Below are 13,048 nucleotides of genomic sequence, written 5' to 3' on the forward strand. Positions count from 1 at the left end.
ACGACCGAAGACGAGATCACAAGGTAGCCGAAGCTCTCGTCCGAAGAGCATCTGAGATGGGGCATATCCGGTAGTCTCGTGGACAGCACTGCGGTAGGCCAGCAGGAACAAAGGTAGCTTCTTGTCCCAATCCTGTTGAATTCTGGATACCATAAGTGAGAGATTATTCAGGATTGTGCGGTTAAATCTCTCCACCATGCCGTCTGATTGTGGGTGTAGTGGTGTTGTCCTAGTTTTCTCAATTCCGAAAATTTGACATCGGCCCTTAAGCACAGCAGAGATGAAATTCCTCCCTTGATCGGAATGAATCTGCAAAGGTGTTCCGTATCTCGAGATCCAATGTTAGACTAGAGTCTTTGCTACGGTGGTAGCCTCTTGATCTGGAATGGGATATGCTTCCGGCCATTTGGTGAAGTAGTCGATGGAAACAAGAATGTATTTGTTCCCATCAGTAGTTCTTGGTAGAGGACCCAGGATGTCGATCCCAATTCGTTCGAAAGGAGCTCCAACGTTGTACAGATGTAGCTTCCCTCTGCTTCTCTTCTTCGGTCCTATACGAGCAGCACAGGCGTCACAAGAATGGCACCACTTCTCTACGTCATCCTTCGCCTTGCTCCAGAAGAAGCGCTCCCGAACTTTATTGAGGGTTTTCAACACACCAAAATGTCCTTCAGTCGCACTACTATGTATTTCTTTCAGAACATCTAAAATCCTTGATCGGGGAAGTAGTAACTGCCACCTAGATGTTTTGCCGTCGTCAGATTCCCATTTCCGGTACAGTACGCCATTCCGTAAATGGAGTGAGTTCCATAAAGCCCAGTATCTTTTTGTTGCTGGACTGAAGATGGAAACGTCCTGCCAGCTAGGGCGTCGATTGTCACTTTTCATGAACTCCAAAATTGGTTTTATGTCGGGGTCTTCAAGTTGATCTTTTCGAACTTGGTCATCACTCCATGGATCAGGTTCTGATGATGTTGGAGTCACTGTCACCTGATAGGCAGTAGGGCTAGTCGTTCCATACTGTTTCTCGATTCGGGAACAATAATTGCAGTTCTCAGGACAGGGTCTCCTTGATAAAGCGTCTGCATTACCGTGAGACAACCCTTTTCGGTGCTTGATCTCCATGTCATATTCCTGGAGCCGCTGTATCCACCTGGCTATCTGGCCTTCTGGATTCCTGAAGTTCAAAAGTCAAGTTAACGAGGCATGATCTGTCCGAAGCAGAAATTTTCGGCCGTAGAGGTAATGATGGAAGTGTTCTACAGCTTTCACTATGGCCAGTAACTCCTTTCTGGTGACGCAGTAATTTCGCTCCGACTTTGATAAGCATTTGCTCCAGTAAGCGATGACATGTTCATATCCGTCAATTTCTTGGGATAAAACAGCTCCAATTCCCTCGTTGCTCGCATCAGTGTCCAGGATGAAGGATTTTTCAGGCTGAGGATAGGCGAGGATAGGCGTTGATGTTAAAGCCTCCTTCAGTCGTAGAAATGCATCTTCGCATTCTTTGGACCATTTAAACTTTTGCTTGCTCTCCGTCAGCTTATGCAAAGGTCGTGCAATGTTGGAAAAACCTCTCACAAACTTCCTGTAGTACGTGCAGAGCCCCAGGAAACTTTGCAACTGATGGATGTTTTCGGGACGACTCCAACTCCTGTCCGCAGATACCTTCTCTGGATCGGTTTGTACACCCCCAGAAGAGATGATGTGACCAAGGTAGTTCACTTCCCGGCGGAACAAATTACATTTGGACGGGCTTAACTTCAGATTGGCTTCCTTAAGCTTTTGCAGCACCTTCCTAAGATTTGCCAGATGTTCTTCGAAGCTGCGTCCCACGATGATGATATCGTCTAAGTAGACCAGACAGGATTCGTAAGAAAGTCCTCTTAACACTGTCTCCATAAGACGCTCGAACGTAGCTGGTGCATTGCAGAGGCCGAAGGGCATCACTTTAAACTGCCATAAGCCTTGTCCAGTTGTAAACGCTGTCTTTTCTCGGTCCTCAGGGTGTATCTCAACCTGCCAGTAGCCGCTCTTCAAGTCCAGGGTCGAAAAACACTTGTGTCCGGAAAGAGTGTCCAAGGTGTCGTCTATTCGTGGAAGAGGGTAACTGTCTTTCTTGGTGATTTCATTCAGCCGTCGGTAATCGACACAAAATCTGGTGGAGCCATCTTTCTTTCGGACCAAGACGATGGGAGAGGCCCAAGGACTGGATGACGGTTCGATTACATCATTCTCCTTCATCTCTTTCAGGAGGGTCTCAACCTCTTCCTTCTTGGCGAACGGTAGTCGTCTTGGATGCTGTTTAATAGGGGGGTGTTCTCTAGTGTAGATCCTATGCTGCGTTAAATTCGTCCGGCCCACATCCTCCGATGTAGATGAAAACAGATGCTTGAAGTCGTCCACCAATTGTTCCGCAGCAGTTCTTTGATCTTTCGTTAATGGTGCACTCCCAATTAACTTCGATGTCAAGGACTCAGAAGACACAGTCTCGGGGGAATTGATTCTTCTAATGATGCAGTTTACTGGAGTACAAGTTGCTATCACTTCACCTTTCCGGATATTCCTTGACCTTTCACTCACGTTGGCGACTCTCACGGGAATTACATCCTTAGAAAGGTCCACAAGCGTAGATGCTACCAGCACTCCTTTTAGGCTATTGCTTAGGTTAGGGTATTCAATGAGTCCAAATCGAAAACTATTGGTTTCTTCAATGGAGCCAGGAATTAATGATTCTGACTTTGAGGGAATCGATATATCTGTTTGGGCTATTATTTGATGAGCGGATTTTACATCACGTTCTGTAGGGAAAACGGCTATGTCTTCTCTCATCGAGTGCAGCTCATTAGTCTTGAAGTCGAGAGTGAAGTCATATTTCTTCAAAAAGTCCAATCCGAGAATGAAGGGGTCCGTGATATTAGCGACGAATGCCGTATGATGGTAGGTGGCATTCCCAAACACTATTTCCAAGTCCACTTTAACGTCAATCTCGATTTTGTCACCTGTCACAGTCTGGAGACTTGCGCGTGGCGATGTCCACAGCAGTTTCAATCCAAATTCACGAGCCACATCTGTCCTAACGATTGTCACATTGGCTCCAGTGTCGACAATCAGTTTGCAAGGATCCCCATTTACATGGGCGTAAATGAAAAGTCCATCACTGCCACTACTAGTAGAGGAAATCTGCAGAGCTCTGGTGGAGGTGATCTCTTTCCCTCGCGTAGCTTGGCGAGCCGGACAACTCCTTCGCAGGTGTCCTTCACTACCGCATTTCCAGCACTTCTGCTCTTGTTTCTTTTGGGCTGTTATGCTGCTCAGATGTCTTGCCAAGTCACCGAGTTGTCTCTCAAGTTCAGCGAGGTGGGACGACCTGGAATCAGACTCATCAGCTTCCTGAGTCCGGATTAGATGGCGATCCACACGGGTTGCTTCTTGGGCGGCCTCGTATCTCATCGCATACACAACAGCAGAATTCAGGTCTTTGACATCCGCCATCCGTAGAGCTTTCTGGATTTCCGGATCTCGAACCCCGTCGATGTAGTAGTTGAGTGCCAGGTTGTCTCGAACATCCGCAGCGCAGTCGCAAAAAGCAAGATGAGACAGTCTCTCGATGTCCGCCGCAAGCTCTTGCAGGGTTTCCCCGGTTTTCTGGAAACGGGACTTCAACTGGAGTCGGCTGAAATCTTTCTGGCACTTCTCACCGAAGCGAAGCTCCAACGCAGATGTGAGGGCGGCGAAATCCAGGCGCTGGCCGTCCGGAAGAGTCTGAAGAATGTCCGCTGCCCCACCTCTCAGGGATGCTGCAAAATGGCAGGCCTTGGTAGCAGAGTCTCATCCGTTCGCTTCCGCCACTATCATGAACTGAGTTTTGTAAACCTGCCACGAAGTTTTCCCATCAAATGTGGCAAGTTTAATGGACGGTCGAGCAACCGATGTGGGAGCGCCAAACTGTACAGAGCTGCTTTCCGCGGTCGCCAATCTCTTTTCCAGGTCTTTAAAGATGTCTTCTTTAAGTTGATGAAATTTTCTATCTTCTTCTTCCAGTTTATTTTCTACAGCATTGCATCGGCCTTCAACGGAACTTAATTTTTCTTCAAATTTCTCTTTGATTTTATTTTCCACTGCGATGAATCGGCCTTCAACTGCCTCAAACTTTCCTTCAATAGCATCAACTCGATGCTCTATCTCATTAAATTTATTTTCCATCGCAGTCTTTACCGAAGTAAGATCGTTTTTAATTTCCTCTTGGTTAGAAACTAGGTCATTTTTCAGCACCGTTAAATCACTTTTCAATTGGTTTTGATTAGCCGCCATATCACTCTTCACAGAGGTGATTGCGTCAAGAAGTTGTTTTAATTGTTCATCCATTGCGCGAGTAATCACCATAAAAATAAAGTCCTAATTCAAAAAAAGTCTTTATGAAAAAATGTCCAAAGTCACACTTACTCCAAGAAAGTCCAGAAGAAGCCTCACGTTGGGCGCCATATTGTAACGGATTCGGTGCGGCTTCCACTTTCTTGAAAGGATGACACAGTTCTTGATAAAAACACAGGAAATTTATTTACACTATGTACAGGAAATATCGTCAACAACTGCTAAATTATTTATCAGCAACTAAGCAATTATCACACAACACCGTAAACTCAACGTTTACACACGTATTTACTTCCAAATACGAAAACAAAACAGCGAAATGCCTCGCAATAAACAGAGCAAAAATGCTCTCAGTTCGAAATATCAATCGAAACTCCCCTGTTTATCCATCGCTAACGGCTTATATACACCGAAAGAAAGCTCTCAAATATTCCACACGCTTCTCGAAATGCGTAGACCGTTATCAAATTTTATCAATGAAAAGAAAAGGAAATAGGGGTCGTATACTTTAGCCGAATGAAAAGGGGTTGTATATTCATTACGGGAAACTTTTTACAGGTTACGTTACTACAATAATTACTATTTACAGGATTTGTAACAATACCAAAGCTGATAAAATGGCGTATCATTTATCTTATTTTACTGGATGCAGATGCATCTATGAGTGTATAATTAACTTAATGATATCATTGAAAATACACCAGTGATGCTTTCTGAACAGTTATCCATTTCTATTGCTAATTACAATACTTAAACTCGAGCAAATATAATTCATTATGATTACAAAGAAAGATTAGCACCTTCTTTGACTAACTGTTAACGCCGTCAAGTGCTTTTGATCATTACATCCACTTAAGAAATTGCCGCTCTTTTTGGCCAGGTCATTGTTGAATTAAACATGTAAATGCATTTACGGCTCTTTAAAAGTCCTTTATTCTATCGTCTGTTGTCAAAGAAAGCAATAGTTGATCTTCATCAAAAGAAGTTACTCATTAAGATATAAGCTGATAATTTATTTTGTCTGTGAAACTTTAGACTTCTGTTAGATGCACATTTGTGTTTTTTTAATGAGATTCTTTCCCAGGAACCCCTAAAATAAGGTTTACCTTTAATCTTTAAAATGGTTTTGTGTAACTTTTATCTTTCTTTAAATAAAATTTACCTTTTATCTTTAAAACGGTTTTGTGTAATTTTTAACTTTTATCATATGAGGTGTTGTTTGTTGTTACATATAAGCATACGACTTTATTGGAACAATCAATCCATACAATTAAGGGAGCACGTGTATCTTATAATGTTAAGTAGGATAACAAAAAAAAAAAAAAACTAAAATGAAAACTAGAACAAATCAACAAAAGAATTTTTTTTTTGAGCGATCACGATTGCTTATTGTTCTCAATTGACCGTCCTTGATGTTGTGGTTCCCTTTTCAGCTTGGATCAGGGGCCTCTGCAGCACCACCGCCCACCGGCGCGGCTCCTCTGGTCCTGAGCACTGTCCCATAGAATCCACTTCTGATGGACGGCGGAGTCCATGTCCTGCACATGCATGCTCGCACATATTCACACTTACACACGCGCTCGCCCACACACATACGCACACACCTACATGCACACACTTAAGCCTACACACACACTTAACTTTACACACATAACCAACCAGGAGGAGGAATATGCTTGACGGCGGAGGCCGTTTCTAGAAACATTAACTCCAATGAGTAGGGTCTTGTCGCAACTTGTGATTGTGAAAAACATAATTTGAATTCAAAGTTTCAGAATTCAAATTAGTGTTCATTGGGGGAAATGGGGGGTCACAGGTCTTTTTTTTTTTATGTGTATCATAAAGACACACGGTAGAAGTGAAACTTTAATCTTTTCTTTTCAATACATTATGAACTGTCAATTCACCCGCACGTTTCCTCCGACGCCACGCTCTTATTCTCTCTGCACACGACTTACCAAAAAATACTGGAAACCTGCTTTTTATCGTTGCCAAAAACAATGAAGAATAATAGTAATTATTAAGTCAATTTTGTTAATAAATGGTAACAAGCTTATTTCAAGGCTAAACTAAAGCAATATGAACTATTTTAATCTGATGGCTTGTCTTGAATCAGAGAAATCTTTGAAAACCAGCATTATTTGAAAAGTTTAAAATGCAGAAACTCGACAATTCGCAACTCCAGAGCTCGAATACGCTACCTTGCGGTGATTAACAATATTTTCGAAAAAGGTAAAACATACCGTTTCACGTGTTTTCTTTGGGGTAAATTACAGGCTTCAAACAGTTTATGATGCAATATAATTTCAGAGGAATAGAATAGAAAGTTTCACACAAACGCGATGAAAAATTACTGACATTCACAAAGCTTCAAAGTAAGTTATAGGTTACGGCATTTGTTTGTTTTACCTTTTTCATTCGCTATTAGATAGTGGCTGCAGCGCCCCCTATAGTTCTTTGGAGTCGCGAATTGTGTGTATGCTTAAGATTAGTCTTGAAATTAGTTCGTTAAATTTGTTCTGCCACAGGAAAGTAAAGGGCAATTCTGCAAGTTTTTCATTTTTCGGTTTTTTGCGCTTTCGTCACCTATTGTACCTCAGCTTTATTGTACAAGCTTGGTTTTTTGGGTTTTGCTGAAATAAAAGCATGAAACAACACCTGAAGATTTCGCTGTTGTTATATGAAATCCAAACAATGTTTCATGAAATATCTAAAAAATTCGTTTTTGAAGATTATGCACTGTACCTTTCTATGACAGTACACTCAAACCTGTTTTTGTGCAGTCTTTTTTTTGTGCAATTTTTTTTGTGCGGTATTGACAATTTCAATCAGATTGGGACTCAATTGGCAAAGGTATTTTTTAACGAGTGCGAGGTAGAGCCTTCAAGCGACGACAGGGGTATCTCGATGGGAAGTCACTATGACCTAACCAAAATTTCCTTATTCTGGGAATTTCGTCCGACTGTTCGGCAAAATTATCATCTCTTGGTTTATTTTAATTTCGTTTAAAGATAAGTTTTTGGGTTATTTTCTACGTGAAACTTTTTCTTTATGCGGTCCCTATCCACCGTATAAAAAAATATTTTAAACTGTTGTGAAAACAACTTTTTATAGCTACTCTTGAAGTTCAAAAAAAAAAAAAAATACTTTATGTGATTTTATTTATGCGGTCCCTTTCCACCGCATAAAACATGTTTGGGTGTATTAATTAATAAAACTAAATTTGCTATTAATATTATTCTTTTAATCGTTTTTGGCAACAATTTAAAATTAAACTACGGCACTTCCGTCACACAAAAAAGGTGCGGACCAGAACGTCAAAGCATTTGCATAAGAAGTTTCACGTCAAAAATTTAAGAACTGGACTACAATAAATGGAACATGAAACAGGTAGACTTTACAAAGAGTTCATGTAAGTTCTGTCGTCCCAGTATAGTTTGCTTATCTCTGTACGCTTCTGAGGCTCTTTGTACTAGGAACGAGACGAGACTCGGACGAAAGAAGTGTAAATATGATTTTAAAAATATTAGATGAAATACGTGTTTGTGATGTTTGATTCTTCTTCTTGATTTTTTTTTTTTTTTTTGAGCAATAACGATTGCTTATTGTTCTCCTTTGACTGTTTTGATGTCCTTTGATTTTATTTTCCCACCGCCACCCTCTGCACATCACCGTCGGCCGTGTCCTCACGATGCTGCTCCTATAGCGAAAGCCGTCTCCAGGTTGCGTCCATGTCCTACACACACGCGCATACATACACAACTACACACACACGCACGCACACACACAAACACACACACACACACGCACAAACACATACACACAACTACCCACACATTCATGCCTGCACACAGACATAAATACATATGCCTACACACACGTACACATACCCCCCCCCACACACACATTCATATACACAACTACCCACACACTTATGCCAGCACACAGACACAAACACACATGCCTACACACACATACAGATACCCCCTTTACACAAACACACAAGCTTACATACACACACTCGTGATTGCGAAAAACATAATTTGAATTCAAGATGTCAAAATTCAAATTATTATTATTTTTTTCAGAATATTAACAAACCCAAAAATGAATTAATGAATAATCTTTACTAATAATAAAGCAGAAGGTCTGTCTCTGTCTCTCTGGGTGTCTGTTACGCGTATAGCGCCTAGGCCGTTGGACCGATTTTCATGAAATTCGGCACAAAATTAGTTTCTTAGCATAGGGGTGAGCATCTCGAAGCTATTTTTCGAAAATTCGATTTTGTTCTTTTACTATTCCAATTTTAAGAACATTTTACCGAGCAAATTATCATAACGTGGACGAACGAATCACCATAATGTGGACTAACCACTTAACCATAACGTGGACGAGCGAACTACCATAGGCGACCATGGACGAGCCACCTACCATAGGCGACCATGGACGAATAAATGAACACAGCAAAGTGGCGAAAAATTCATCATCCATTATTTAGAAACATACAGGTGAACCAAATAACCTTTTAATTTCTACTACGGGCTAAGCCGTGCGGATGCCGATAGCTAAATAAATAAAATGTGCCAATTGAGTCACACTCAAGTTCTAATCTTAACTAATAATAAAGCTGCAAGTCTCTCTGTCCGGATCTCTGTCTGTCAAGATCGCTCTCTGTCCGGATCTCTATCTGTCAGGATCTCTGTGACGCGCATAGCGCCTAGACCGTTCAGCCGATTTTCATGAAATTTGGCAAAGTTAGTTTGTAGCATGGGGGTGTGCACCTCGAAGCGATTTTTCGAAAATTCGATTTTGTTCTTTTTCTATTCCAATTTTAAGAACAAAACTATCATAAGATGGACGAGTAAATTACGAAATTATCATAACGTGGAACCGTAACATGGGCACAAGCTAATTGGCGAGAAAATTCACTATACATTATTTGTAAATATACAGGCGAACCAAAAGACCTTTTAATTTTCTACTACGGGCAAAGCCGTGCGGCTACCACTAGTCTTTAATATTTGAGAAGTAAAAGCAATGGGATTATTCCAATTTATGAGGGGTTAAAAAAGAGGATAAACGTCTACTACAAAAGTTCGGTATCCTTAGTGGCACTTAACGTGATGCGAGATTACAATGTGCTAAAATGTTCATTTTTTGTTCCTAAACTAGTTCAGTGTCTGAGATAATATCAAAGAACGTAAAATGTTATTTGGTAAGTAAAAATGTTTTGGAGATTTTCTTAAAGGAGATGTTATTTTCTGGAATGCTAACAGCTTCTAATGGATAAAGAAAGGATTTGTTTTACTGAACATCGTGTTTTTTCCTTCATTTTTTTAATCTACAGAAGTTACTTCAACAACGATCTAAAAAGGATTTATCATCAACATTCATAAACACGTGTGGTGGTGGTCTGGAAGTTCTCTTAGAACTGTTCGTTCAAAATTTCATGTTATTAATTTTTTTCTTGAACTTATCTCGGAAGAATTAGTGAAAAGAACTCTGGTTCGGCTAGTTATTATTTTTCTCTTTTTGTTTTCTTCCTTCTTTTTTTCCTTTTTTTTTTTTGAATTTTCTTCTTTTTATTTCTTTTAGGATAGTAAAATAAGTATTGTGTGTGTATGTCTGACCGCACGTGCATATGTGGCTAAGAACGTATGGACGCCCGAAATATCCGTTTTGACGATTCCCGAGTTAATTTAACTTCGAGTTTTCTCGTGACGTCTGTTTATACGTATGTATGTGCTTGTGTATGTATGTACTTCGCATAACTCGAAAACGGTACGCCATAGAGAGTTGAAGTTTTGCGCTTAGACTCTAAGTGGGGTCTAAATATACTCCACTCCTCCTCTTTTGACTGCTTTTGGTTGTTCTAAAAATGGTGTTCTACACCTTTTGGGGGAAAATCAGCGGTTATTTAATGCAAACTTAAGCGGTGTTATAATTTGGCGACCACTTTGCGATTGATCGCCAAGCTTTTAGTCGTCAATTTTAATCCCTATGATGTATGTTACTATTATTATTATTATATTTTTTTTGCATTGAGAAAATGTGTTCCTTGTGACTCCAAAACACGTGACTGCAGCTCCCAGCAAACTAGTGCAATGTAGCGTTTTTATATTATCTTTTATTTTTCTTCCGAAAGGTATTTCTTTATTTCTTAATAACATTCATTTTCTTTATAGTCTGCGTTTCGATTATAATTAAAGCAATTCTTTACACTAAATTCCATGTTTATCGGTAAACATTTGACTACAAGTGTACTTAAAAAAACACGGCTTTTGGCAAAAGCAAAATTGAGATTTGGAATTTTAGATAAGCTACCAAAATTGTCATTTAATCAACAGTTGAAGCGTGAAAACAGTTGTAGCAGAAATCGCAAATGGCTTTCCGAATACAGTAAGGGCCTTGTTAGAGTGAGTGACAGGACAACAATTATCGGGCGTAGCAAATCTCTCTGATATTGGGTGAGAAAATACGTAATTTGACTGTTAGAGATAAATGTTTCAAGCATTCATTATCGTATTTAGAGAGTCATTAATTTGTCCGAGTTGATCTGTTTCGGAAATATATAAAGGAAATTGCGGAGGATTTTAGTTTGAGGCTTGAATTTTTTTGAACTTAAAATTTCTGTGAATGTTCTTGAAAAGTGACATGCCTTTCACATAGTAAACAAAAGATTAATTTCTGATTTTAACTTAGGTTTCAATTAAAAAATATTGATATGTGGAAAAATTTGTAGCATGCTTTGTACAGAATAAATTACTAATAATGAACAATAATCTTCATTATTTTCCCACAAAAAGTGGAAATGAGCATTAAAAAAACATCAATTACTTTCGGATAAAGAGTTTTTGTTTATTTTTCTCACAAGTTCATTTTAATGATATATTTTCCCAGATTTTTGACTTTATTATGTCATTTGCTTTACTGTGAGACTTTAAAAGTTTCTTGACTGTTTTTTGTTTTCGTTTCAGAAGGCTATTTAAACGTAAGAAATTAATTTCAAAATCTCTAGGTTCAAATTTGTTCTACATTGCTCTGTAGTATATATCCGAAGCACGTGAAGTTTTTTTAGAAGATTTAGCACATGCTCGTTTTAATAGAGAAATTTAATCATTTGCTTTTTCACCTGCAACTTACAACGTATGAAGAAATACTCCTTCTTCAGTAATCCAAAAGGTTGAATGGTTACTACTATGAACATTTTTGTGTAACCTTACTCCATAGTCTCCATAAAGCTTTCACCTAACTCTCTTGAATGATTTATCAAGTTAATAGTTTTTAGTAAACAATACGCACCAATTATTTATTTATTTTAATATACAAACAAGATATTCTTATTGCGCTATTTATTTATTTATTTATTTAAACCCCACCAATCACCACCGTACCAACCCCGGTGAGGGTTTAACCGGATGTGGTGACTGGGGGGAACAGAACAGGTCACGAGCGACACTCGCTGGAACAATTTTGATAATTACAAAAACCAATAACAATAATAAGATAACAAACAATAAAAAAAACTAAATAAAAAGAACTAATATACAAGTGAAGAAGCTAAATTAGACTGGGATGGCTGGTAAATATAATGTAAACGGCAGTTTTGAAAGTTTTTAGGCTGGATATTTGAAGTCATCTGCTTCAGATATGAGAAGCGACATGATTTTATGGATATTCTTGCATGTAACTGGATGAGATAGAATGCGTGAAATATTTTTGGAGAAAGGAAAGTTGGAATTGTAAGTGCAATGGAAAGAGCTGGTTAGAGGACAGTTGAATATGTAATGTTCAGGAGTTCCAAGTTGACTGCATATAATTCTTCTTATTGCGCTAAGAGAGTAAATGACTTGAGTGGTGTCCAAACCTACAACGCGAATATCAGACAGGTCGCACAGCAAGGGCTTTTACTAGTGGTGTGCCGGATCGTTAAAAAAGAATATCCGCGGATACGGATCATTAGTGTCAAGATCCGTGGATACGGATACGGATCTCAAAATGTTTTTGCCTCATTCAACTACCCAAGTTGAAAATTTATTACGGAAGGTATTCCCGTCATAATAACATTGTTTCTTCAAAAAATATCATCTACGGCGAAAATATAATAAAGACTATGATTTATTCTTTAAAGAAACCTCCGTTAAAATTGAGGGAGAATTGGAAGGAACGGGTCAGCGCTGCATTCATGCTTAAATAAAATGTGAAAAATTATTTCTAGCTTGCTCGGTAGAAGTAGGATACAGGACAAGAGTAAATTTGCTACTGGATAGGCTAGAAAATATTTTTCGCATTTTATTTCAGCATAAATGCAGCACTGACCCATTCCACCCAGATTACTCCGACTGATGGAATAACAGAGCCGGGAACACCTTTACAAGCAGTAAATAGACAATTTTGTCCCACTTTTTTTGAAGGATGTCGAGAAAAACCAAAATGAAGAATAACAGAAATCCCAAATCAATAACAAAAACTAACATAAACTAAATATTAAAAAAGAAAAAAAGAACATGTCTCAGAGGGCCGTTGGCGTCTGAAATGATACCTTAATTGAAATAGGGAATAAAAACCTAATTTATACGGAATTCAAAAGTCTTTTATTCAAATATTTAAGAATTTTTAGAATAGAAAAGATCCGTTTAAGATCCGTCAAAAAGTAACGGATACGGATGCGGAT

The sequence above is a fragment of the Uloborus diversus genome, chromosome 10 (assembly GCF_026930045.1).
Source record: "Uloborus diversus isolate 005 chromosome 10, Udiv.v.3.1, whole genome shotgun sequence".
Classification (NCBI taxonomy): domain Eukaryota; kingdom Metazoa; phylum Arthropoda; class Arachnida; order Araneae; family Uloboridae; genus Uloborus; species Uloborus diversus.